The 23,372-nt window shown below is 36.8% G+C and overlaps 16 non-coding genes across 16 annotated transcripts; 11 read left to right on the top strand and 5 right to left on the bottom strand.

Moving 5' to 3' along the window:
• Nucleotides 1-620: 620 nt before the first annotated feature.
• Nucleotides 621-693, bottom strand: Trnak-uuu (transfer RNA lysine (anticodon UUU)). Its single transcript has one exon. It is a non-coding gene; the product is annotated as a tRNA-Lys (tRNA).
• An 8,160-nt stretch (nucleotides 694-8,853) lies between these two features.
• Trnaq-cug (transfer RNA glutamine (anticodon CUG)) lies at nucleotides 8,854-8,925 on the top strand. Its single transcript has one exon. It is a non-coding gene; the product is annotated as a tRNA-Gln (tRNA).
• Nucleotides 8,926-9,222: 297 nt separating this feature from the next.
• Nucleotides 9,223-9,295, bottom strand: Trnak-uuu (transfer RNA lysine (anticodon UUU)). Its single transcript has one exon. It is a non-coding gene; the product is annotated as a tRNA-Lys (tRNA).
• A 961-nt stretch (nucleotides 9,296-10,256) lies between these two features.
• Nucleotides 10,257-10,328, top strand: Trnaq-uug (transfer RNA glutamine (anticodon UUG)). Its single transcript has one exon. It is a non-coding gene; the product is annotated as a tRNA-Gln (tRNA).
• Nucleotides 10,329-10,471: 143 nt separating this feature from the next.
• On the top strand, nucleotides 10,472-10,543 carry Trnaq-cug (transfer RNA glutamine (anticodon CUG)). The gene has a single exon. It is a non-coding gene; the product is annotated as a tRNA-Gln (tRNA).
• A 297-nt stretch (nucleotides 10,544-10,840) lies between these two features.
• On the bottom strand, nucleotides 10,841-10,913 carry Trnak-uuu (transfer RNA lysine (anticodon UUU)). Its single transcript has one exon. It is a non-coding gene; the product is annotated as a tRNA-Lys (tRNA).
• Nucleotides 10,914-11,874: 961 nt separating this feature from the next.
• On the top strand, nucleotides 11,875-11,946 carry Trnaq-uug (transfer RNA glutamine (anticodon UUG)). The gene has a single exon. It is a non-coding gene; the product is annotated as a tRNA-Gln (tRNA).
• Nucleotides 11,947-12,089: 143 nt separating this feature from the next.
• Nucleotides 12,090-12,161, top strand: Trnaq-cug (transfer RNA glutamine (anticodon CUG)). Its single transcript has one exon. It is a non-coding gene; the product is annotated as a tRNA-Gln (tRNA).
• Nucleotides 12,162-12,458: 297 nt separating this feature from the next.
• Trnak-uuu (transfer RNA lysine (anticodon UUU)) lies at nucleotides 12,459-12,531 on the bottom strand. Its single transcript has one exon. It is a non-coding gene; the product is annotated as a tRNA-Lys (tRNA).
• A 961-nt stretch (nucleotides 12,532-13,492) lies between these two features.
• Nucleotides 13,493-13,564, top strand: Trnaq-uug (transfer RNA glutamine (anticodon UUG)). Its single transcript has one exon. It is a non-coding gene; the product is annotated as a tRNA-Gln (tRNA).
• A 143-nt stretch (nucleotides 13,565-13,707) lies between these two features.
• On the top strand, nucleotides 13,708-13,779 carry Trnaq-cug (transfer RNA glutamine (anticodon CUG)). Its single transcript has one exon. It is a non-coding gene; the product is annotated as a tRNA-Gln (tRNA).
• Nucleotides 13,780-15,107: 1,328 nt separating this feature from the next.
• Trnaq-uug (transfer RNA glutamine (anticodon UUG)) lies at nucleotides 15,108-15,179 on the top strand. The gene has a single exon. It is a non-coding gene; the product is annotated as a tRNA-Gln (tRNA).
• A 143-nt stretch (nucleotides 15,180-15,322) lies between these two features.
• Nucleotides 15,323-15,394, top strand: Trnaq-cug (transfer RNA glutamine (anticodon CUG)). Its single transcript has one exon. It is a non-coding gene; the product is annotated as a tRNA-Gln (tRNA).
• A 297-nt stretch (nucleotides 15,395-15,691) lies between these two features.
• On the bottom strand, nucleotides 15,692-15,764 carry Trnak-uuu (transfer RNA lysine (anticodon UUU)). The gene has a single exon. It is a non-coding gene; the product is annotated as a tRNA-Lys (tRNA).
• Nucleotides 15,765-16,726: 962 nt separating this feature from the next.
• On the top strand, nucleotides 16,727-16,798 carry Trnaq-uug (transfer RNA glutamine (anticodon UUG)). The gene has a single exon. It is a non-coding gene; the product is annotated as a tRNA-Gln (tRNA).
• Nucleotides 16,799-16,941: 143 nt separating this feature from the next.
• Nucleotides 16,942-17,013, top strand: Trnaq-cug (transfer RNA glutamine (anticodon CUG)). Its single transcript has one exon. It is a non-coding gene; the product is annotated as a tRNA-Gln (tRNA).
• The last annotated feature ends 6,359 nt before the right edge of the window (nucleotides 17,014-23,372 follow it).

Here is a 23,372-nt window from a genome sequence, read left to right as displayed (position 1 = left end):
ATTTGGTGGTTCCGAAGACAGGATTCATCATTAAGCGGTTCTATGGTGTAATGGTTAGCACTCAGGACTTTGAATCCTGCGATCCGAGTTCAAATCTCGGTAGAACCTATTTCAACCACTGTTTTTATTAATATTTTTACTGCCGAATCCTCGCATTTGATACTTAAGAAATGCTTAAAACGATTACCTATCACCTTTTCAGGATCAAATGTCTGATGATAACGGTAGCTTGTAACAAGCTTTCGCTAAGCGGTTCTATGGTGTAATGGTTAGCACTCAGGACCCTGAATCCTGCGATCCGAGTTCAAATCTCGGTAGAACCTTAAATGATTTTTGAATCACTCTTTTTATCCATTCAATTATTTTATAAGATGTAATGCTTATAAATTATTCTAATACTTACACTTTTGACGAAATAAATTAAAACAATTTCAGATGATAAAAAAGACTGAGACCGAAATGTTTGCAGAAAGCTCATATTCATCGTTTCTTAAATACTCATTCTAACGCTTGGAGGAATATCTTCCTACAAGGGCTTTCTTCCAAATGAACACAAAAAATGTTAATGGAAACAAAATATCTATGGGCATTGAAGAGAAGATCAAAATTCAAAACATAAACGCCCATGTAGGGACTCGAACCCTAGACCCTCAGATTAAAAGTCTGATGCTCTACCGACTGAGCTACACGGGCTTCTTACATGATGCTACCAACGTAAAAAAAAAAAAAAAAAAAAAAAAATAAAAAAGAAATCGATTCACGTTTTCCAATTCGGCCTAGTTACTGGATTCAAAAACGTATTTATTCCTAGTGACTATGTTTTTCATACTCTATTCTTTGAAATGTATTCTAACACACCAAAGTATTTAAAGTTCATTTTTTGTTTCTTAAACCATTACAACGTAATTAGTTCATTTAGACATATTCCGATTCAATGTTATACTCTATCATTTAGATGGTAAACAAATTTGATGTAATTAACATTCTGAGTATTTTCGTCACAATAGCATCAACACCTGACGAAAACACATGTCTCCTATAAAACACTATGAATACACTATAATACAACGATTGTCGTGCATCCGTACACTATATCAAACAATCACGCCACCGTTCATATCGAAAAAGAAAAAACAAGGTCCCCTACATTAACGTTATAAAAGTATGAGCTCTTTGGATGTGTTTAGTTTTGTTGATATGCAGAATAACCTAAGGATTAACTGGAACTATAAAAACAATCAAACAGATTTTAACAAAATAAAGACTGTATTAATGCGTTAAGGTCATGAAGCAAAAAACTAGACACAGTGAGATGTGAGTAATGCAGCATGAAAAATTGACTTAGTGGAACGACATTGGTCAACCAGGCAGTATCCCAAAAGTGCACGATTTCTCTTCGTATAGTGGGTGACAAATTTTTAAACAAAAAAAAAATAGAACTTTCAATTAAATTAATATTAACATAAAATAATTCTAGAATGAGTAAATCTATGTATTGGAATGTAATTTTCTAATATTTCATTAGCGGCAGAGTGAATATCAGCAGACCTATCCACAAATCTTGCCGAGTAACGCTGGGGATAGTTTAGATAGCAATCAACAATGCACAAGCCGCGTCTATTAGAAAATTATGAAAAAATACAAGGCTAATTACCCAACAACAATAAAATGAAAACTCAAATTCACTTATGGACAGTTGAAAGAATTGATAGTTTGAAAGTTGTGTTGAAAATATTTCAATCATTTTGGTGGTTTCCGAAGACAGGATTTCAATCAATAAGCGGTTCTATGGTGTACATGGTTATGCACTCCCTCAGGACTTTGCGAAATTCCTGCGATCCGAGTTCAAAACCCCTCGGTAGAACCTATTTCAACCACGTTTTTTTCTTAAATATTTTTTACTGCCGAAATCCTCGCAATTTGAAACCTTAAGAAATGCTTATAAAAACGATTACCTATCCACCTTATTCAGGATCAAAATGTCTGATGAACAACGGTAGCTTGTAAACAAGCTTTGCGCTAATAGCGGTTTATATGGTGTAAGCAGGTTTTTGAGCACTCAGGACTCTGAATCCTGCGATCCGGAGTTTCAAATCTCGGTAGAACCTTAAATGATTTTTGACATCACTCTTTTTATCCATTCAATTATTTTTATAAAGAATGTAATGTCTTATAAATTATTCTAATACTGGTTACACTTTTTGTACGAAAAATCAATTTAAAACAATTTCAGATATGATCCAAAAAATACTGAGACCCGAAATGTTTGCAGAAAGCTCAGTTATATCATCGTTTTCTTAAATACTCATTCCTAACGCTTGGTAGGAATATCTTCCTACAAGGGGCTTTTCTTTCTAAATGAACACAAAAAAAGTGTTAATGGAAACAAAATATCTATGGTGTATTGAAGAGAAGATTCAAAAAATTTCAAAACATAAACGCCCATTGTAGGGGACTCGAACCCTAGACCCTCAGATTAAAAGTCCGAATGCTCTACCGACTTGTGAGCTACTCAACGGGCTTCTATACATGATGCCACGACAAGACGGAAATCGATTCACGTTTTCCTTTTCGGTCCTAGTTACTGATTCAAAATCACGTATTTATCGCTATGTTGACTATAAGTTTATCAATAAATATTTCTTTTGAAATGTTTTCTAACACACTGTCAAAAGTATTTAAAGTTCATTTTTTTTTGTTTTCTTTTTAAAACTTTACACATATTAATCATTTAAGACCTATTAAGCTTCGATTCAATGAATTTTATCATTTAGATGGTAAACAAAATTTGGATGTATTAAACATTCTGAGTATTTTCGGTCACTATAGACAGTCTTTATTATAGAGAATTTACATGTCATTTCATGTCAGAATATTTACACAATTAAACAGTTCATTCATAATCTAGAATCAATCCTATGTATAAAATCTGAGACAGTTTATCATTACAACTAGGCCATCGTTCATCGTCACGTAAAATGGCTTGTTTACTGCCGAGTAAAAGAAACATTTCTCATGATCTTCTTCTAAATTGTCAAATTTGACGTAGATTCAATAAACATCCAAGTAGTTTTACCAGAAATTCTAGCATTTTATCTCGTGTTTCGAATAGACAGTAGGCACTGTATAAGGAAGTGAACAGAGTTTATTATCGGTTAATTTGTTACATAATTTACAGAGCACTGGTTCTTTTTTTCATGACGAATAGCTGAGCTTGATCATTTCACTTAGTTGCCATGTGTAGTTCGGATACTTTAATGCTAGAGTCCAAAGAGGATTTGGCCATAGTTTGGTGAACCGAGGCGTAGATTTTGAAATGATTCCAAATGGACAATTTCACCATAAGCATTTGTTTGATAAAAGCTTTTTGCAACAACATTTTTGCAGAATGATTTCCAGGAAAAAGCGAGATGGTTGGAAGCCTTCAAAAATGTAGTCAAATAGGCTGTCTGTAATGTCAAACTTGAAGCGATAGCGAATATATCTAATACAAAGCTTTTTTTTTTCGTTTAATGACTTCTTGCCGAAAGCAAACGCGCATAAGCGTACTATAAATAGTAGTTTCCAGACAAATAAACTACTTGCGGAGCACAATTTGTTCCAGAAAAATCAGTTTTTTCTGCTCACTTCTCCCCATATGTCGAGCATTCCAAGCGCCCGGGTTGTAGCTAGAGTCGGCGATGTTTTTTCGAATCCTTGACACGTCGTGCAGCATATCGTTGTGTCTTGCGTAGATCCTCTTGTGATTTCAGAGTAGGTGCTCCCCAGAGTTCTGAGCCGTATAAAATCACCGGCTGAACGATGGTTTCAACCAATTTTGAGCTGGTGATTGGATTCATACCACCATCATGTATTCCTACGCTGATTAAAGAGTTCAGGGATCGCCGTCCTTTTGCACACGACCGCTTAATATCTTCATCACATTGAAGGGTTGGAGTAAGGATGATCCCGGCATACTCTTTTTGTGTTACCCAGGCTATTTTTTTGATCACCCAATTTACACTGTATTTCTGGGGTGAACTTTTTTTACGACTGTTACAAAATCGAAGAAGCGAACTTTTAGTAGAGTTGTAGTTTAATCTCCCATTTACATGAGAATTCAAACACAATGTCAAGTAGACGTTGAATATTGCCGACTGAACAGGATAGCAGTAGCGTATCATCAGCTAGAAAAACTGACGGTATGTGGATATCATGGATGTGTAGACCTAGCAATGAGGAATCAAGATTTTGAGATTAGTTCATCAATCATTATCAGAAACATCCAAGATGACAGAGTCCTATACCTTGACCGACGCCTTGCATGACCTTGTACGGCTCTCCTCTTTTACCCTCGTATAGGACACAGCCGAAACGTCTTCGAACGAATTCTGAAGCAACTGCCAGATTTTTCCCGTTGAAACCTAGATGGTAAAGTTTATAGAGCAGACCGTTGACCCATACGCTGTTGAACGCTTTAGCGTTGTCTAGGAATGCCGCAAAAACAGTTGTGCTGATTTCAAAGTGATGGAAAACGGCTTCTCTCACGGTAAACGCTGCAGTGATACTACACAGTTCGAACGGAATCCTTGTTGCAGTCTATGCGGGAAATTTATTCTGTCACAAACCACAGAAATTCTTTTGAAGAAGAATTTTTTCGAGAAGCTTCTGAAGAACAGGAGTCAGGGTAATATCCCTATAATTATTCATATCAACCCTGGATTTTTTTCCACCCTTGAATAGAGTGATAACAATTCCATGCTTGAAAGACGGCGGATAACTTTCAAACTGCACTATTAACAAAAAAAGTTGAATAACTCCGTTATGCGTTGTAATAGTAACGTTCCACCATAGCGTAAATGTTCTACTATCAGGTGATCATGGCCGCCGGCTTTACCATTTTTCATTTCTTTAAGGGCTGACGAAACTCCTTTGTAACGATGTACTCCCGACATACTGTATTTGCATTCGTATAGGAATCTGTACGCATGCGGGTTACTTCCGACTCTATGTAAAGTTTGTGAGTTTCATCGAAAATAGGTTTAGTCGAGAATTGCGCGAGCTCACTGTAATGTGCTGTCCACTGCAGCTCGATTAATGTCCGGATCACGAGAAATTTCACCATTTACTTTAATTTCTGAAGTCTCTCGTCTCGTTATTTTTCGCGCACGAACAGCACGGTAAAATGTACCCGAGTCAATTTCTGCAGCTTGTTGTAAGCTCTGAAATTCGGACTGTTCATATTCATGGCGTGCTTGATCAAGTTCCCGCCTAAAGTCTCATTTACAACGCTTGTAGTCACGATAAGACTGAAATTGGGATCCACGTGGGCGACCATCTTGTATCCACACTACTCGTCTTTCCCGCATTGTTTTGTGAAATGCTTTTACTTGGCCAGCGTTCCAGTAAGGTTTTTAAGTAGGGCCGATATTTCTTAGAAGGTAGTGTGTCCTTTGAAGCAGTGCGTGTGGCTTCTACGATATTATTAACTAAGCATTGAAGATGATCAACACTAGCAGTGTCTGTATTTCGCGGAAAGGGTTCACGTAATAAGGCAGAGACTTGTGACGAATATCTTGTTAGTTGAGCAGCTGAACATTTTTCCAGTTTACGGCGTATGGGTTACCTGCGTGTTCACGCACGAGAAGAGGTGTAACGATAGCGAATGCGTATAGGCAAATGGTCGGATACATTAAGGTAATTATCGTCAAGAGTTGAGCATTCTTCAACACAGTCCACTCTTCGTGATTCAATGAACATGTGATCTATGAGTGACCCATTACCAGTTTTTGACACAAATGTTGACGTTCCCCACCGTTGGCCCAAGCTTGAGAGTTTATCGATACGAGGTCCTTGTCAACGATGAAAGGTTCTAAAATCTCACCTCTATCGTTTGGTCTCAGATGATTTTTACTTCCAAACTGTTTACTTATCTGTGCGTTGAAATCTCCAGCAATTATTACGTGTCCGTATTGTGAGTATTTATCGAGTAAGTCCGAGATGTGTTCAAGTGTTTCTTTATATACACCCAATTGACACATTGGTGGACGGCATTAGGGTTCCGATAACAAAGACATGTGATCTGTTTTCCAATTGCAATGAACAGCAAATGACTCTATCATTACACTCGCTCTCGATAGGGCATACGTTTATCTCTTTACGCCATAGTATAGCCAGTCCGCCGAATCCTCTGTTACAGACTCTGCGTTCTGGCTCTAATTGAGATCCTAGTATCACTTAAACCGTAAGATTTAAAATTTGAGTCAATACTTTGCAAAAAGTTCATTTGTTCCGGCAAGAGCCAATGCTCCGTCACAACAGCAATGTCAGTCTCTTGAGAAGTTCAGAGAGCAGCGGGGTGCCGTACATGATTCCACGGATGTTCCAGCATACCAACGTGAATATGCAATAAAGGAGCGTCGGGTATTTACACACATATGGAGGCTTCATTGTCATGACGATCGGTGGAACGCGACGTACCATCAAAACGGTTTCGATATTCCCATTCCCGAACGAGAACAATCTTCAGGCCAGAATGTGGGGTCAGTAGCCGTTACAAAGTCACATTCGCGGACGTTTAATCTGGCTGTGTAGGTTGGTTCATCTCCACCCCAGTACTTGATTATTTGCATGAATGTCACCTTCACATCCCCTCTAGCAGCGAAGTCAACGATTGAGCTTATGACGTCCTCCTCGGGAGCGTTAGCGGTAATTCTTGACATCACAAGTTTCCTTGTACGTTGTTTGCGTCTTACACCACGAAACTCATATGTAGACACTCGCTGTTCAGTATTACGATTCTCTGTGCCAAGCTGTTGTTGCGTGTTGTAGCCGTGAAATGTCACGTTACGTGCAAGTTGATTTCCAGTGCTCGCGGTGACACCATTCAATGTCACAGATAAAACATTCGAACTGTTTGTGCGACGAGCAACGTTTGCATATGTATCACGGACAGTTTCAGTATGATTCAAGCTGCTTTTGTTAGTGATGGGAGGTGTGCTGTCACTTGCGTTTACCACTGTATCACTACATATGTCAATAATGCCACTCGAATTGCACACACACGGTTCCTTCATCTCTCAGTACTTCCGGCACTTTGATATGAATTTTGGAGTTGGGGTTTAAACGACTCATTACCTACTAACGAGTTCACTTGTTTTGGTATGGTCTCGGATTCTTTACGCTCTATTTCCATGCGAGTGTTTTTCAAGGCATTTCTGAGTGTATTTATTTCATCATCCTTTTGTTTATTCACAGAATGCATTTTACGTAATTCTGCTTTGAGTTCATTGATGTCTGAGCGCAAGTCATTACTTATGTGATTTATTCAGTCAATCATCTCGTTTCGCATGTTTACAATCAATATAAACAAATCAGCCACGGTTTGTTTAGCGATGGGATGTGTCTGGATCATAGGAACTGCACGACTGCTCACCTGTACCGTTATCGTCTCGGTTGGGAGATTCAGCACTGAACACTAGTTTTGGTATTGTCCCACTGTGTGGTATCAACGTGTTGGGATCATCTTTTTGTCTGATCATGTGTTTAATTTCAGAAAAATCCGTTCCTCCATCAATGTAATGGAACAACGCGTATATATCATCTAGATATTTCTCGATTGCGGACGAATGACCACCGTTTGTTCGTCTAACGAGTGTTCCACGAGGTGTATCGTGTTTACTGTCGAGAGCCAAGTCGTACAATGCTTGTCTTACGTGCGCGAGCTCATCGACATTACCTTTGTAGATCGAACGAAGCTTTTTCTTAAATTTCACTTTGTCGAACGACCCGACCGTTTGCAAGAGCTGAGTATACGTGCCTCTGTCTATTTGTGTTGATGTCATACTATGTTCCTCATTATCAGCACTTACGGAGTTATCACCATCCATAGCAAGTTCACTCGTAGTCGATACCACTCAGTGAATAAGTTCGAGTCAAAATATTTACGAATAGTTCTTGTTCTGCACAAACCAGCGATTCACATAATCAATAATGAAGTCACTATTACAAGTCATTATATGTTCCTCTGGTCTGATTTTAGAACCAAGAGAGTTACTTTAGATTGCAAAAAAATTGCAGAGCATATAATTGTGTGTTTACCTGTCACGCCACCTTCATATTAGATATCTGTTGTTGTTGTTGTTGATTCAGAATAAACTAAGGATTACTGTAATAAATCAATCAAACTGATTTTAACTATGTTTCTTGTTTATCGTTTGTCATTTGCAAAAACTAGTCGACTGGAAGGCGGAAGCTTGAAAATTTGACGTTGTGGAACGACTTTGTCATCCAGCTGTTCCATTAATCTCGTTTCTCTTCGTATATGGGTGTCATAATTTAAAACATAATATAATAACCTTTCAATTATATTTATTTTTCATAAATTATTCTAATGTAAATATATGGATTGAATGTATTTTTCTAATTTTCATAGCGGCTATGAATAGCAGAACCTATCCACATATCTTCCGAGAACGGCATATTTTGATAGCTTCTACTATTCACAGCCGCTATGAAAATTAGAAAAATACATTCAATCCCTAATCATACATTGAAAACTCAAATTCACTTATGGACAGTTGAAAGAATTGATAGTTGAAAGTTGTGTGAAAATATTTCATTCATTTGGTGGTTCCGAAGACAGGATTCATCATTAAGCGGTTCTATGGTGTAATGGTTAGCACTCAGGACTTTGAATCCTGCGATCCGAGTTCAAATCTCGGTAGAACCTATTTCAACCACTGTTTTTATTAATATTTTTACTGCCGAATCCTCGCATTTGATACTTAAGAAATGCTTAAAACGATTACCTATCACCTTTTCAGGATCAAATGTCTGATGATAACGGTAGCTTGTAACAAGCTTTCGCTAAGCGGTTCTATGGTGTAATGGTTAGCACTCAGGACTCTGAATCCTGCGATCCGAGTTCAAATCTCGGTAGAACCTTAAATGATTTTTGAATCACTCTTTTTATCCATTCAATTATTTTATAAGATGTAATGCTTATAAATTATTCTAATACTTACACTTTTGACGAAATAAATTAAAACAATTTCAGATGATAAAAAAGACTGAGACCGAAATGTTTGCAGAAAGCTCATATTCATCGTTTCTTAAATACTCATTCTAACGCTTGGAGGAATATCTTCCTACAAGGGCTTTCTTCCAAATGAACACAAAAAATGTTAATGGAAACAAAATATCTATGGGCATTGAAGAGAAGATCAAAATTCAAAACATAAACGCCCATGTAGGGACTCGAACCCTAGACCCTCAGATTAAAAGTCTGATGCTCTACCGACTGAGCTACACGGGCTTCTTACATGATGCAACCAACGGAAATCGATTCACGTTTTCCTTTTCGGCCTAGTTACTGATTCAAAAACGTATTTATCCTAGTTGAATATGTTTTCATACTTATTCTTTGAAATGTTTTCTAACACACAAAAGTATTTAAAGTTCATTTTTTGTTTCTTTTAACCATACACGTATTATCATTTAGACATAATTCGATTCAATGTATACTCTATCATTTAGATGGTAAACAAATTTGGATGTATTAACATTCTGAGTATTTCGTCACTATATGCATCAACCAACTGACGAAAACAAACATGTCCCTATGAAAACACTATGAATACACTATGAATACAACGATTGTCGTGCATCGATCAGCTGATATCAAACATCACGCCACCTTCATATCAATAAAAAATAGTCCCCTACAATATTTTAATGTATACTCTTTGATGTGTTGTTTGTTGATTCAGAATAAACTAAGGATTACTGTAATAAATCAATCAAACTGATTTTAACTATGTTTCTTGTTTATCGTTTGTCATTTGCAAAAACTAGTCGACTGGAAGGCGGAAGCTTGAAAATTTGACGTTGTGGAACGACTTTGTCATCCAGCTGTTCCATTAATCTCGTTTCTCTTCGTATATGGGTGTCATAATTTAAAACATAATATAATAACCTTTCAATTATTTTTATTTTCATAAATTATTCTAATGTAAATATATGGGTTGAATGTATTTTTCTAATTTTCATAGCGGCTATGAATAGCAGAACCTATCCACATATCTTCCGAGAACGGCATATTTTGATAGCTTCTACTATTCACAGCCGCTATGAAAATTAGAAAAATACATTCAATCCCTAATCATACATTGAAAACTCAAATTCACTTATGGACAGTTGAAAGAATTGATAGTTGAAAGTTGTGTGAAAATATTTCATTCATTTGGTGGTTCCGAAGACAGGATTCATCATTAAGCGGTTCTATGGTGTAATGGTTAGCACTCAGGACTTTGAATCCTGCGATCCGAGTTCAAATCTCGGTAGAACCTATTTCAACCACTGTTTTTATTAATATTTTTACTGCCGAATCCTCGCATTTGATACTTAAGAAATGCTTAAAACGATTACCTATCACCTTTTCAGGATCAAATGTCTGATGATAACGGTAGCTTGTAACAAGCTTTCGCTAAGCGGTTCTATGGTGTAATGGTTAGCACTCAGGACTCTGAATCCTGCGATCCGAGTTCAAATCTCGGTAGAACCTTAAATGATTTTTGAATCACTCTTTTTATCCATTCAATTATTTTATAAGATGTAATGCTTATAAATTATTCTAATACTTACACTTTTGACGAAATAAATTAAAACAATTTCAGATGATAAAAAAGACTGAGACCGAAATGTTTGCAGAAAGCTCATATTCATCGTTTCTTAAATACTCATTCTAACGCTTGGAGGAATATCTTCCTACAAGGGCTTTCTTCCAAATGAACACAAAAAATGTTAATGGAAACAAAATATCTATGGGCATTGAAGAGAAGATCAAAATTCAAAACATAAACGCCCATGTAGGGACTCGAACCCTAGACCCTCAGATTAAAAGTCTGATGCTCTACCGACTGAGCTACACGGGCTTCTTACATGATGCAACCAACGGAAATCGATTCACGTTTTCCTTTTCGGCCTAGTTACTGATTCAAAAACGTATCTATCCTAGTTGAATATGTTTTCATACTTATTCTTTGAAATGTTTTCTAACACACAAAAGTATTTAAAGTTCATTTTTTGTTTCTTTTAACCATACACGTATTATCATTTAGACATAATTCGATTCAATGTATACTCTATCATTTAGATGGTAAACAAATTTGGATGTATTAACATTCTGAGTATTTCGTCACTATATGCATCAACCAACTGACGAAAACAAACATGTCCCTATGAAAACACTATGAATACACTATGAATACAACGATTGTCGTGCATCGATCAGCTGATATCAAACATCACGCCACCTTCATATCAATAAAAAATAGTCCCCTACAATATTTTAATGTATACTCTTTGATGTGTTGTTTGTTGATTCAGAATAAACTAAGGATTACTGTAATAAATCAATCAAACTGATTTTAACTATGTTTCTTGTTTATCGTTTGTCATTTGCAAAAACTAGTCGACTGGAAGGCGGAAGCTTGAAAATTTGACGTTGTGGAACGACTTTGTCATCCAGCTGTTCCATTAATCTCGTTTCTCTTCGTATATGGGTGTCATAATTTAAAACATAATATAATAACCTTTCAATTATATTTATTTTCATAAATTATTCTAATGTAAATATATGGATTGAATGTATTTTTCTAATTTTCATAGCGGCTATGAATAGCAGAACCTATCCACATATCTTCCGAGAACGGCATATTTTGATAGCTTCTACTATTCACAGCCGCTATGAAAATTAGAAAAATACATTCAATCCCTAATCATACATTGAAAACTCAAATTCACTTATGGACAGTTGAAAGAATTGATAGTTGAAAGTTGTGTGAAAATATTTCATTCATTTGGTGGTTCCGAAGACAGGATTCATCATTAAGCGGTTCTATGGTGTAATGGTTAGCACTCAGGACTTTGAATCCTGCGATCCGAGTTCAAATCTCGGTAGAACCTATTTCAACCACTGTTTTTATTAATATTTTTACTGCCGAATCCTCGCATTTGATACTTAAGAAATGCTTAAAACGATTACCTATCACCTTTTCAGGATCAAATGTCTGATGATAACGGTAGCTTGTAACAAGCTTTCGCTAAGCGGTTCTATGGTGTAATGGTTAGCACTCAGGACTCTGAATCCTGCGATCCGAGTTCAAATCTCGGTAGAACCTTAAATGATTTTTGAATCACTCTTTTTATCCATTCAATTATTTTATAAGATGTAATGCTTATAAATTATTCTAATACTTACACTTTTGACGAAATAAATTAAAACAATTTCAGATGATAAAAAAGACTGAGACCGAAATGTTTGCAGAAAGCTCATATTCATCGTTTCTTAAATACTCATTCTAACGCTTGGAGGAATATCTTCCTACAAGGGCTTTCTTCCAAATGAACACAAAAAATGTTAATGGAAACAAAATATCTATGGGCATTGAAGAGAAGATCAAAATTCAAAACATAAACGCCCATGTAGGGACTCGAACCCTAGACCCTCAGATTAAAAGTCTGATGCTCTACCGACTGAGCTACACGGGCTTCTTACATGATGCAACCAACGGAAATCGATTCACGTTTTCCTTTTCGGCCTAGTTACTGATTCAAAAACGTATCTATCCTAGTTGAATATGTTTTCATACTTATTCTTTGAAATGTTTTCTAACACACAAAAGTATTTAAAGTTCATTTTTTGTTTCTTTTAACCATACACGTATTATCATTTAGACATAATTCGATTCAATGTATACTCTATCATTTAGATGGTAAACAAATTTGGATGTATTAACATTCTGAGTATTTCGTCACTATATGCATCAACCAACTGACGAAAACAAACATGTCCCTATGAAAACACTATGAATACACTATGAATACAACGATTGTCGTGCATCGTACAGCTGATATCAAACATCACGCCACCTTCATATCAATAAAAAATAGTCCCCTACAATATTTTAATGTATACTCTTTGATGTGTTGTTTGTTGATTCAGAATAAACTAAGGATTACTGTAATAAATCAATCAAACTGATTTTAACTATGTTTCTTGTTTATCGTTTGTCATTTGCAAAAACTAGTCGACTGGAAGGCGGAAGCTTGAAAATTTGACGTTGTGGAACGACTTTGTCATCCAGCTGTTCCATTAATCTCGTTTCTCTTCGTATATGGGTGTCATAATTTAAAACATAATATAATAACCTTTCAATTATTTTTATTTTCATAAATTATTCTAATGTAAATATATGGGTTGAATGTATTTTTCTAATTTTCATAGCGGCTATGAATAGCAGAAGCTATCCACATATCTTCCGAGAACGGCATATTTTGATAGCTTCTACTATTCACAGCCGCTATGAAAATTAGAAAAATACATTCAATCCCTAATCATACATTGAAAACTCAAATTCACTTATGGACAGTTGAAAGAATTGATAGTTGAAAGTTGTGTGAAAATATTTCATTCATTTGGTGGTTCCGAAGACAGGATTCATCATTAAGCGGTTCTATGGTGTAATGGTTAGCACTCAGGACTTTGAATCCTGCGATCCGAGTTCAAATCTCGGTAGAACCTATTTCAACCACTGTTTTTATTAATATTTTTACTGCCGAATCCTCGCATTTGATACTTAAGAAATGCTTAAAACGATTACCTATCACCTTTTCAGGATCAAATGTCTGATGATAACGGTAGCTTGTAACAAGCTTTCGCTAAGCGGTTCTATGGTGTAATGGTTAGCACTCAGGACTCTGAATCCTGCGATCCGAGTTCAAATCTCGGTAGAACCTTAAATGATTTTTGAATCACTCTTTTTATCCATTCAATTATTTTATAAGATGTAATGCTTATAAATTATTCTAATACTTACACTTTTGACGAAATAAATTAAAACAATTTCAGATGATAAAAAAGACTGAGACCGAAATGTTTGCAGAAAGCTCATATTCATCGTTTCTTAAATACTCATTCTAACGCTTGGAGGAATATCTTCCTACAAGGGCTTTCTTCCAAATGAACACAAAAAATGTTAATGGAAACAAAATATCTATGGGCATTGAAGAGAAGATCAAAATTCAAAACATAAACGCCCATGTAGGGACTCGAACCCTAGACCCTCAGATTAAAAGTCTGATGCTCTACCGACTGAGCTACACGGGCTTCTTACATGATGCAACCAACGGAAATCGATTCACGTTTTCCTTTTCGGCCTAGTTACTGATTCAAAAACGTATCTATCCTAGTTGAATATGTTTTCATACTTATTCTTTGAAATGTTTTTCTAACACACAAAAGTATTTAAAGTTCATTTTTTGTTTCTTTTAACCATACACGTATTATCATTTAGACATAATTCGATTCAATGTATACTCTATCATTTAGATGGTAAACAAATTTGGATGTATTAACATTCTGAGTATTTCGTCACTATATGCATCAACCAACTGACGAAAACAAACATGTCCCTATGAAAACACTATGAATACACTATGAATACAACGATTGTCGTGCATCGTACAGCTGATATCAAACATCACGCCACCTTCATATCAATAAAAAATAGTCCCCTACAATATTTTGATGTATACTCTTTGATGTGTTGTTTGTTGGTTCAGAATAAACTAAGGATTACTGTAATAAATCAAACTGATTTTAACTATGTTTCTTGTTTATCGTTTGTCATTTGCAAAAACTAGTCGACTGGAAGGCGGAAGCTTGAAAATTTGACGTTGTGGAACGACTTTGTCATCCAGCTGTTCCATTAATCTCGTTTCTCTTCGTATATGGGTGTCATAATTTAAAACATAATATAATAACCTTTCAATTATTTTTATTTTCATAAATTATTCTAATGTAAATATATGGGTTGAATGTATTTTTCTAATTTTCATAGCGGCTATGAATAGCAGAAGCTATCCACATATCTTCCGAGAACGGCATATTTTGATAGCTTCTACTATTCACAGCCGCTATGAAAATTAGAAAAATACATTCAATCCCTAATCATACATTGAAAACTCAAATTCACTTATGGACAGTTGAAAGAATTGATAGTTGAAAGTTGTGTGAAAATATTTCATTCATTTGGTGGTTCCGAAGACAGGATTCATCATTAAGCGGTTCTATGGTGTAATGGTTAGCACTCAGGACTTTGAATCCTGCGATCCGAGTTCAAATCTCGGTAGAACCTATTTCAACCACTGTTTTTATTAATATTTTTACTGCCGAATCCTCGCATTTGATACTTAAGAAATGCTTAAAACGATTACCTATCACCTTTTCAGGATCAAATGTCTGATGATAACGGTAGCTTGTAACAAGCTTTCGCTAAGCGGTTCTATGGTGTAATGGTTAGCACTCAGGACTCTGAATCCTGCGATCCGAGTTCAAATCTCGGTAGAACCTTAAATGATTTTTGAATCACTCTTTTTATCCATTCAATTATTTTATAAGATGTAATGCTTATAAATTATTCTAATACTTACACTTTTGACGAAATAAATTAAAACAATTTCAGATGATAAAAAAGACTGAGACCGAAATGTTTGCAGAAAGCTCATATTCATCGTTTCTTAAATACTCATTCTAACGCTTGGAGGAATATCTTCCTACAAGGGCTTTCTTCTAAATGAACACAAAAAATGTTAATGGAAACAAAATATCTATGGGCATTGAAGAGAAGATCAAAATTCAAAACATAAACGCCCATGTAGGGACTCGAACCCTAGACCCTCAGATTAAAAGTCTGATGCTCTACCGACTGAGCTACACGGGCTTCTTACATGATGCAACCAACGGAAATCGATTCACGTTTTCCTTTTCGGCCTAGTTACTGATTCAAAAACGTATCTATCCTAGTTGAATATGTTTTCATACTTATTCTTTGAAATGTTTTCTAACACACAAAAGTATTTAAAGTTCATTTTTTGTTTCTTTTAACCATACACGTATTATCATTTAGACATAATTCGATTCAATGTATACTCTATCATTTAGATGGTAAACAAATTTGGATGTATTAACATTCTGAGTATTTCGTCACTATATGCATCAACCAACTGACGAAAACAAACATGTCCCTATGAAAACACTATGAATACACTATGAATACAACGATTGTCGTGCATCGTACAGCTGATATCAAACATCACGCCACCTTCATATCAATAAAAAATAGTCCCCTACAATATTTTAATGTATACTCTTTGATGTGTTGTTTGTTGATTCAGAATAAACTAAGGATTACTGTAATAAATCAATCAAACTGATTTTAACTATGTTTCTTGTTTATCGTTTGTCATTTGCAAAAACTAGTCGACTGGAAGGCGGAAGCTTGAAAATTTGACGTTGTGGAACGACTTTGTCATCCAGCTGTTCCATTAATCTCGTTTCTCTTCGTATATGGGTGTCATAATTTAAAACATAATATAATAACCTTTCAATTATTTTTATTTTCATAAATTATTCTAATGTAAATATATGGGTTGAATGTATTTTTTCTAATTTTCATAGCGGCTATGAATAGCAGAAGCTATCCACATATCTTCCGAGAACGGCATATTTTGATAGCTTCTACTATTCACAGCCGCTATGAAAATTAGAAAAATACATTCAATCCCTAATCATACATTGAAAACTCAAATTCACTTATGGACAGTTGAAAGAATTGATAGTTGAAAGTTGTGTGAAAATATTTCATTCATTTGGTGGTTCCGAAGACAGGATTCATCATTAAGCGGTTCTATGGTGTAATGGTTAGCACTCAGGACTTTGAATCCTGCGATCCGAGTTCAAATCTCGGTAGAACCTATTTCAACCACTGTTTTTATTAATATTTTTACTGCCGAATCCTCGCATTTGATACTTAAGAAATGCTTAAAACGATTACCTATCACCTTTTCAGGATCAAATGTCTGATGATAACGGTAGCTTGTAACAAGCTTTCGCTAAGCGGTTCTATGGTGTAATGGTTAGCACTCAGGACTCTGAATCCTGCGATCCGAGTTCAAATCTCGGTAGAACCTTAAATGATTTTTGAATCACTCTTTTTATCCATTCAATTATTTTATAAGATGTAATGCTTATAAATTATTCTAATACTTACACTTTTGACAAAATAAATTAAAACAATTTCAGATGATAAAAAAGACTGAGACCGAAATGTTTGCAGAAAGCTCATATTCATCGTTTCTTAAATACTCATTCTAACGCTTGGAGGAATATCTTCCTACAAGGGCTTTCTTCTAAATGAACACAAAAAATGTTAATGGAAACAAAATATCTATGGGTATTGAAGAGAAGATCAAAATTCAAAACATAAACGCCCATGTAGGGACTCGAACCCTAGACCCTCAGATTAAAAGTCTGATGCTCTACCGACTGAGCTACACGGGCTTCTTACATGATGCAACCAACGGAAATCGATTCACGTTTTCCTTTTCGGCCTAGTTACTGATTCAAAAACGTATTTATCCTAGTTGAATATGTTTTCATACTTATTCTTTGAAATGTTTTCTAACACACAAAAGTATTTAAAGTTCATTTTTTGTTTCTTTTAACCATACACGTATTATCATTTAGACATAATTCGATTCAATGTATACTCTATCATTTAGATGGTAAACAAATTTGGATGTATTAACATTCTGAGTATTTCGTCACTATAGACAGACAGACAGACAGACAATCTTTATTTCCTCTTAAAGAGATTTACATGTCATTTCATGTCAGAAGTTATTTACAAATCAATTAAACAGTTCATATCTTGAATCATTCTATGTATAAAATCTGAGACAGTTATCATTACAACTGGCCATCGTTCATCGTCAAGTAAAATGTCTTGTTTACTGCCGAGTAGAAAGAAACATTTCTCATGATCTTCTAAATTGTCAAATTTGACGTATTCATAAACATCCAAGTAGTTTACCAGAAATTCTAGCATTTTATCTCGTGTTTCGAATAGACAGTAGCACTGTATAAGGAAGTGAACAGTTATATTATCGGTTAATTTGTTACATAATTTACAGAGCACTGGTTCTTTTTCATGACGATAGCTGAGCTTGATCATTTCACTTAGTTGCCATGTGTAGTTCGGATACTTTAATGCTAGAGTCCAAAGAGGATTTGGGCCATAGTTTTGGTGAACCGAGGCGTAGATTTGAAATGATTCCAAATGGACAATTTCACCAAGCCATTTGGTTTGATAAAAGCTTTGCACAACATTTTTGCAGAATGATTTCCAGGAAAAGCGAGATGGTTGGAAGCCTTCAAAAATGTAGTCAAATAGGCTGTCTGTAATGTCAAACTTGGAAGCGATAGCGAATATATCTAATACAAAGCTTTTTTCGTTTAATGACTTCTTGCCGAAAGCAAACGCGCATAAGCGTACTATAAATAGTAGTTTCCAGACAAATAAACTACTTGCGGAGCACAATTTGTTCCAGAAAATCAGTTTTTTTCTGCTCAACTTCTCCACATATGTCGAGCATTCCAAGCGCCCGGGTTGTAGCTAGAGTCGGCGATGTTTTTTCGAATCCTTGACACCGTCGTGCAGCATATCGTTGTGTCTTGCGTAGATCCTCTTGTGATTTCAGAGTAGGTGCTCCCCAGAGTTCTGAGCCGTATAAAATCACCGGCTGAACGATGGTTTCAACCAATTTTGAGCTGGTGATTGGATTCATACCACCATCATGTATTCCTACGCTGATTAAAGAGTTCAGGGATCGCCGTCCTTTTGCACACGACCGCTTAATATCTTCATCACATTGAAGGGTTGGAGTAAGGATGATCCCGGCATACTCTTTTTGTGTTACCCAGGCTATTTTTTTGATCACCCAATTTACACTGTATTTCTGGGGTGAACTTTTTACGACTGTTACAAAATCGAAGAAGCGAACTTTTAGTAGAGTTGTAGTTTAATCTCCATTTACATGAGAATTCAAACACAATGTCAAGTAGACGTTGAATATTGCCGACTGAACAGGATAGCAGTAGCGTATCATCAGCTAGAAAAACTGACGGTATGTGGATATCATGGATGTGTAGACCTAGCAATGAGGAATCAAGATTTGAGATTAGTTCATCAATCATTATCAGAAACATCCAAGATGACAGAGTCCTACCTTGACCGACGCCTTGCATGACCTTGTACGGCTCTCCTCTTTTACCCTCGTATAGGACACAGGCCGAAACGTCTTCGAACGAATTCTGAAGCAACTGCCAGATTTTTCCGTTGAAACCTAGATGGTAAAGTTTATAGAGCAGACCGTTGACCCATACGCTGTTGAACGCTTTAGCGTTGTCTAGGAATGCCGCAAAAACAGTTGTGCTGATTTCAAAGTGATGAAAAACGGCTTCTCTCACGGTAAACGCTGCAGTGATACTACCACAGTTCGAACGGAATCCTTGTTGCAGTCTATGCGGGAAATTTATTCTGTCACAAACCACAGAAATTCTTTTGAAGAGAACTTTTTCGAGAAGCTTCTGAAGAACAGGAGTCAGGGTAATATCCCTATAATTATTCATATCAACCCTGGATTTTTTTCCACCCTTGAATAGAGTGATAACAATTCCATGCTTGAAAGACGGCGGATAACTTTCAAACTGCACTATTAAGTTGAATAACTCCGTTATGCGTTGTAATAGTAACGTTCCACCATAGCGTAAATGTTCTACTACTATCAGGTGATCATGGCCGCCGGCTTTACCATTTTTCATTTCTTTAAGGGCTGACGAAACCTCCTTTGTAACGATGTACTCCCGACATACTGTATTTGCATTCGTATAGGAATCTGTACGCATGCGGGTTACTTCCGACTCTATGTAAAGTTTGTGAGTTTCATCGAAAATAGGTTTAGTCGAGAATTGCGCGAGCTCACTGTAATGTGCTGTCCATGCAGCTCGGTTAATGTCCGGATCACGAGAAATTTCACCATTTACTTTAATTTCTGAAGTCTCTCGTCTCGTTATTTTTCGCGCACGAACAGCACGGTAAAATGTACCCGAGTCAATTTCTGCAGCTTGTTGTAAGCTCTGAAATTCGGACTGTTCATATTCATGGCGTGCTTGATCAAGTTCCCGCCTAAAGTCTCGTTTACAACGCTTGTAGTCACGATAAGACTGAAATTGGGATCCACGTGGGCGACCATCTTGTATCCACACTACTCGTCTTTCCCGCATTGTTTTGTGAAATGCTTTTACTTGGCCAGCGTTCCAGTAAGGTTTTAAGTAGGGCCGATATTTCTTAGAAGGTAGTGTGTCCTTTGAAGCAGTGCGTGTGGCTTCTACGATATTATTAACTAAGCATTGAAGATGATCAACACTAGCAGTGTCTGTATTTCGCGGAAAGGGTTCACGTAATAAGGCAGAGACTTGTGACGAATATCTTGTTAGTTGAGCAGCTGAACATTTTTTCCAGTTTACGGCGTATGGGTTACCTGCGTGTTCACGCACGAGAAGAGGTGTACGATAGCGAATGCGTATAGGCAAATGGTCGGATACATTAAGGTAATTATCGTCAAGAGTTGAGCATTCTTCAACACAGTCCACTCTTCGTGATTCAATGAACATGTGATCTATGAGTGACCCATTACCAGTTTTTGACACAAATGTTGACGTTCCACCGTTGGCCCAAGCTTGAGAGTTTATCGATACAAGGTCCTTGTCAACGATGAAAGGTTCTAAAATCTCACCTCTATCGTTTGGTCTCAGATGATTTTTACTTCCAAACTGTTTACTTATCTGTGCGTTGAAATCTCCAGCAATTATTACGTGTCCGTATTGTGAGTATTTATCGAGTAAGTCCGAGATGTGTTCAAGTGTTTCTTTATATACACCAATTGACACATTGGTGGACGGCATTAGGGTTCCGATAACAAAGACATGTGATCTGTTTTCCAATTGCAATGAACAGCAAATGACTCTATCATTACACTCGCTCTCGATAGGGCATACGTTTATCTCTTTACGCCATAGTATAGCCAGTCCGCCGAATCCTCTGTTACAGACTCTGCGTTCTGGCTCTAATGAGATCCTAGTATCACTTAAACCGTAAGATTTAAAATTTGAGTCAATACTTTGCAAAAAGTTCATTTGTTCCGGCAAGAGCCAATGCTCCGTCACAACAGCAATGTCAGTCTCTTTGAGAAGTTCAGAGAGCAGCGGGGTGCCGTACATGATTCCACGGATGTTCCAGCATACCAACGTGAATATGCAATAAAGGAGCGTCGGGTATTTACACACATATGGAGGCTTCATTGTCATGACGATCGGTGGGAACGCGACGTACCATCAAAACGGTTTCGATATTCCCATTCCCGAACGAGAACATCTTCAGGCCAGAATGTGGGGTCAGTAGCCGTTACAAAGTCACATTCGCGGACGTTTAATCTGGCTGTGTAGGTTGGTTCATCTCCACCCCAGTACTTGATTATTTGCATGAATGTCACCTTCACATCCCCTCTAGCAGCGAAGTCAACGATTGAGCTTATGACGTCCTCCTCGGGAGCGTTAGCGGTAATTCTTGACATCACAAGTTTCCTTGTACGTTGTTTGCGTCTTACACCACGAAACTCATATGTAGACACTCGCTGTTCAGTATTACGATTCTCTGTGCCAAGCTGTTGTTGCGTGTTGTAGCCGTGAAATGTCACGTTACGTGCAAGTTGATTTCCAGTGCTCGCGGTGACACCATTCAATGTCACAGATAAAACATTCGAACTGTTTGTGCGACGAGCAACGTTTGCATATGTATCACGGACAGTTTCAGTATGATTCAAGCTGCTTTTGTTAGTGATGGGAGGTGTGCTGTCACTTGCGTTTACCACTGTATCACTACATATGTCAATAATGCCACTCGAATTGCACACACCGGTTCCTTCATCTCTCAGTACTTCCGGCACTTTGATATGAATTTTGGAGTTGGGGTTAAACGACTCATTACCTACTAACGAGTTCACTTGTTTTGGTATGGTCTCGGATTCTTTACGCTCTATTTCCATGCGAGTGTTTTTTCAAGGCATTTTCTGAGTGTATTTTATTTCATCATCCTTTTGTTTATTCACAGAATGCATTTTACGTAATTCTGCTTTGAGTTCATTGATGTCTGAGCGCAAGTCATTACTTATGTGATTTATTCAGTCAATCATCTCGTTTCGCATGTTTACAATCAATATAAACAAATCAGCCACGGTTTGTTTAGCGATGGATGTGTCTGGATCATAGGAACTGCACGACTGCTCACCTGTACCGTTATCGTCTCGGTTGGGAGATTCGGCACTGAACACTAGTTTTGGTATTGTCCCACTGTGTGGTATCGACGTGTTGGGATCATCTTTTTGTCTGATCATGTGTTTAATTTCAGAAAAATCCGTTCCTCCATCAATGTAATGGAACAACGCGTATATATCATCTAGATATTTCTCGATTGCGGACGAATGACCACCGTTTGTTCGTCTAACGAGTGTTCCACGAGGTGTATCGTGTTTTACGTCGAGAGCCAAGTCGTACAATGCTTGTCTTACGTGCGCGAGCTCATCGACATTACCTTTGTAGATCGAACGAAGCTTTTTCTTAAATTTCACTTTGTCGAACGACCCGACCGTTTGCAAGAGCTGAGTATACGTGCCTCTGTCTATTTGTGTTGATGTCATACTATGTTCCTCATTATCAGCACTTACGGAGTTATCACCATCCATAGCAAGTTCACTCGTAGTCGATACCACTCATAGTGAATAAGTTCGAGCAAAATATTTACGAATAGTTCTTGTTCTGGCACTAAACCAGCGATTTCACATAATCAAATGTCAGTTATGACCGCAGTCACTATTACAAGTTCATTATATGTTCTCTGGTCTGATTTTAGAACCAGAGAGAGTTACTAGATGGTTAGATTGCAAAAAAATTGCAGAGCATATTTGAATTGTGTGTTTACCTGTCACGCCTGTCACGCCTCCCATTTCCAAATCCACCATCAAACTCTAACCCCGAATTACTCAGTACAAACATAAACCCCATAAAAACAACCACAAAAACAAAGGAGGTAATCAAAATTGAATCGTGCACACGGGAGTGGCTATGTGATGTTTGCGCTTTATCCCACAACACTGAGCTATTAAAGCATCCCAACTCAATACAGGACCGACAAAATCTGGGCAACATGCACAGGAGCGTCAGCTATCATATGAACCAGAAACAACCCCACAAACAAGATACATACACACACAACCAGACATAACATCACAAGTCCATAAATAACCAACACAAGAAACAACAACACACTAAATATAACATCAACACTACTATAAACAACAACACAACCAGAAAACAACAACAACTAGAAACCACACAACTAGAAACAACTGAACACCAGATACAAAAACACAAC

The sequence above is a fragment of the Argopecten irradians genome, unplaced genomic scaffold (genome assembly GCF_041381155.1).
Source record: "Argopecten irradians isolate NY unplaced genomic scaffold, Ai_NY scaffold_0931, whole genome shotgun sequence".
Taxonomy (NCBI): domain Eukaryota; kingdom Metazoa; phylum Mollusca; class Bivalvia; order Pectinida; family Pectinidae; genus Argopecten; species Argopecten irradians.
The sequence above is the reverse complement of the archived record's forward strand: the minus strand, read 5'-3'. Positions and strand labels throughout refer to the sequence as shown.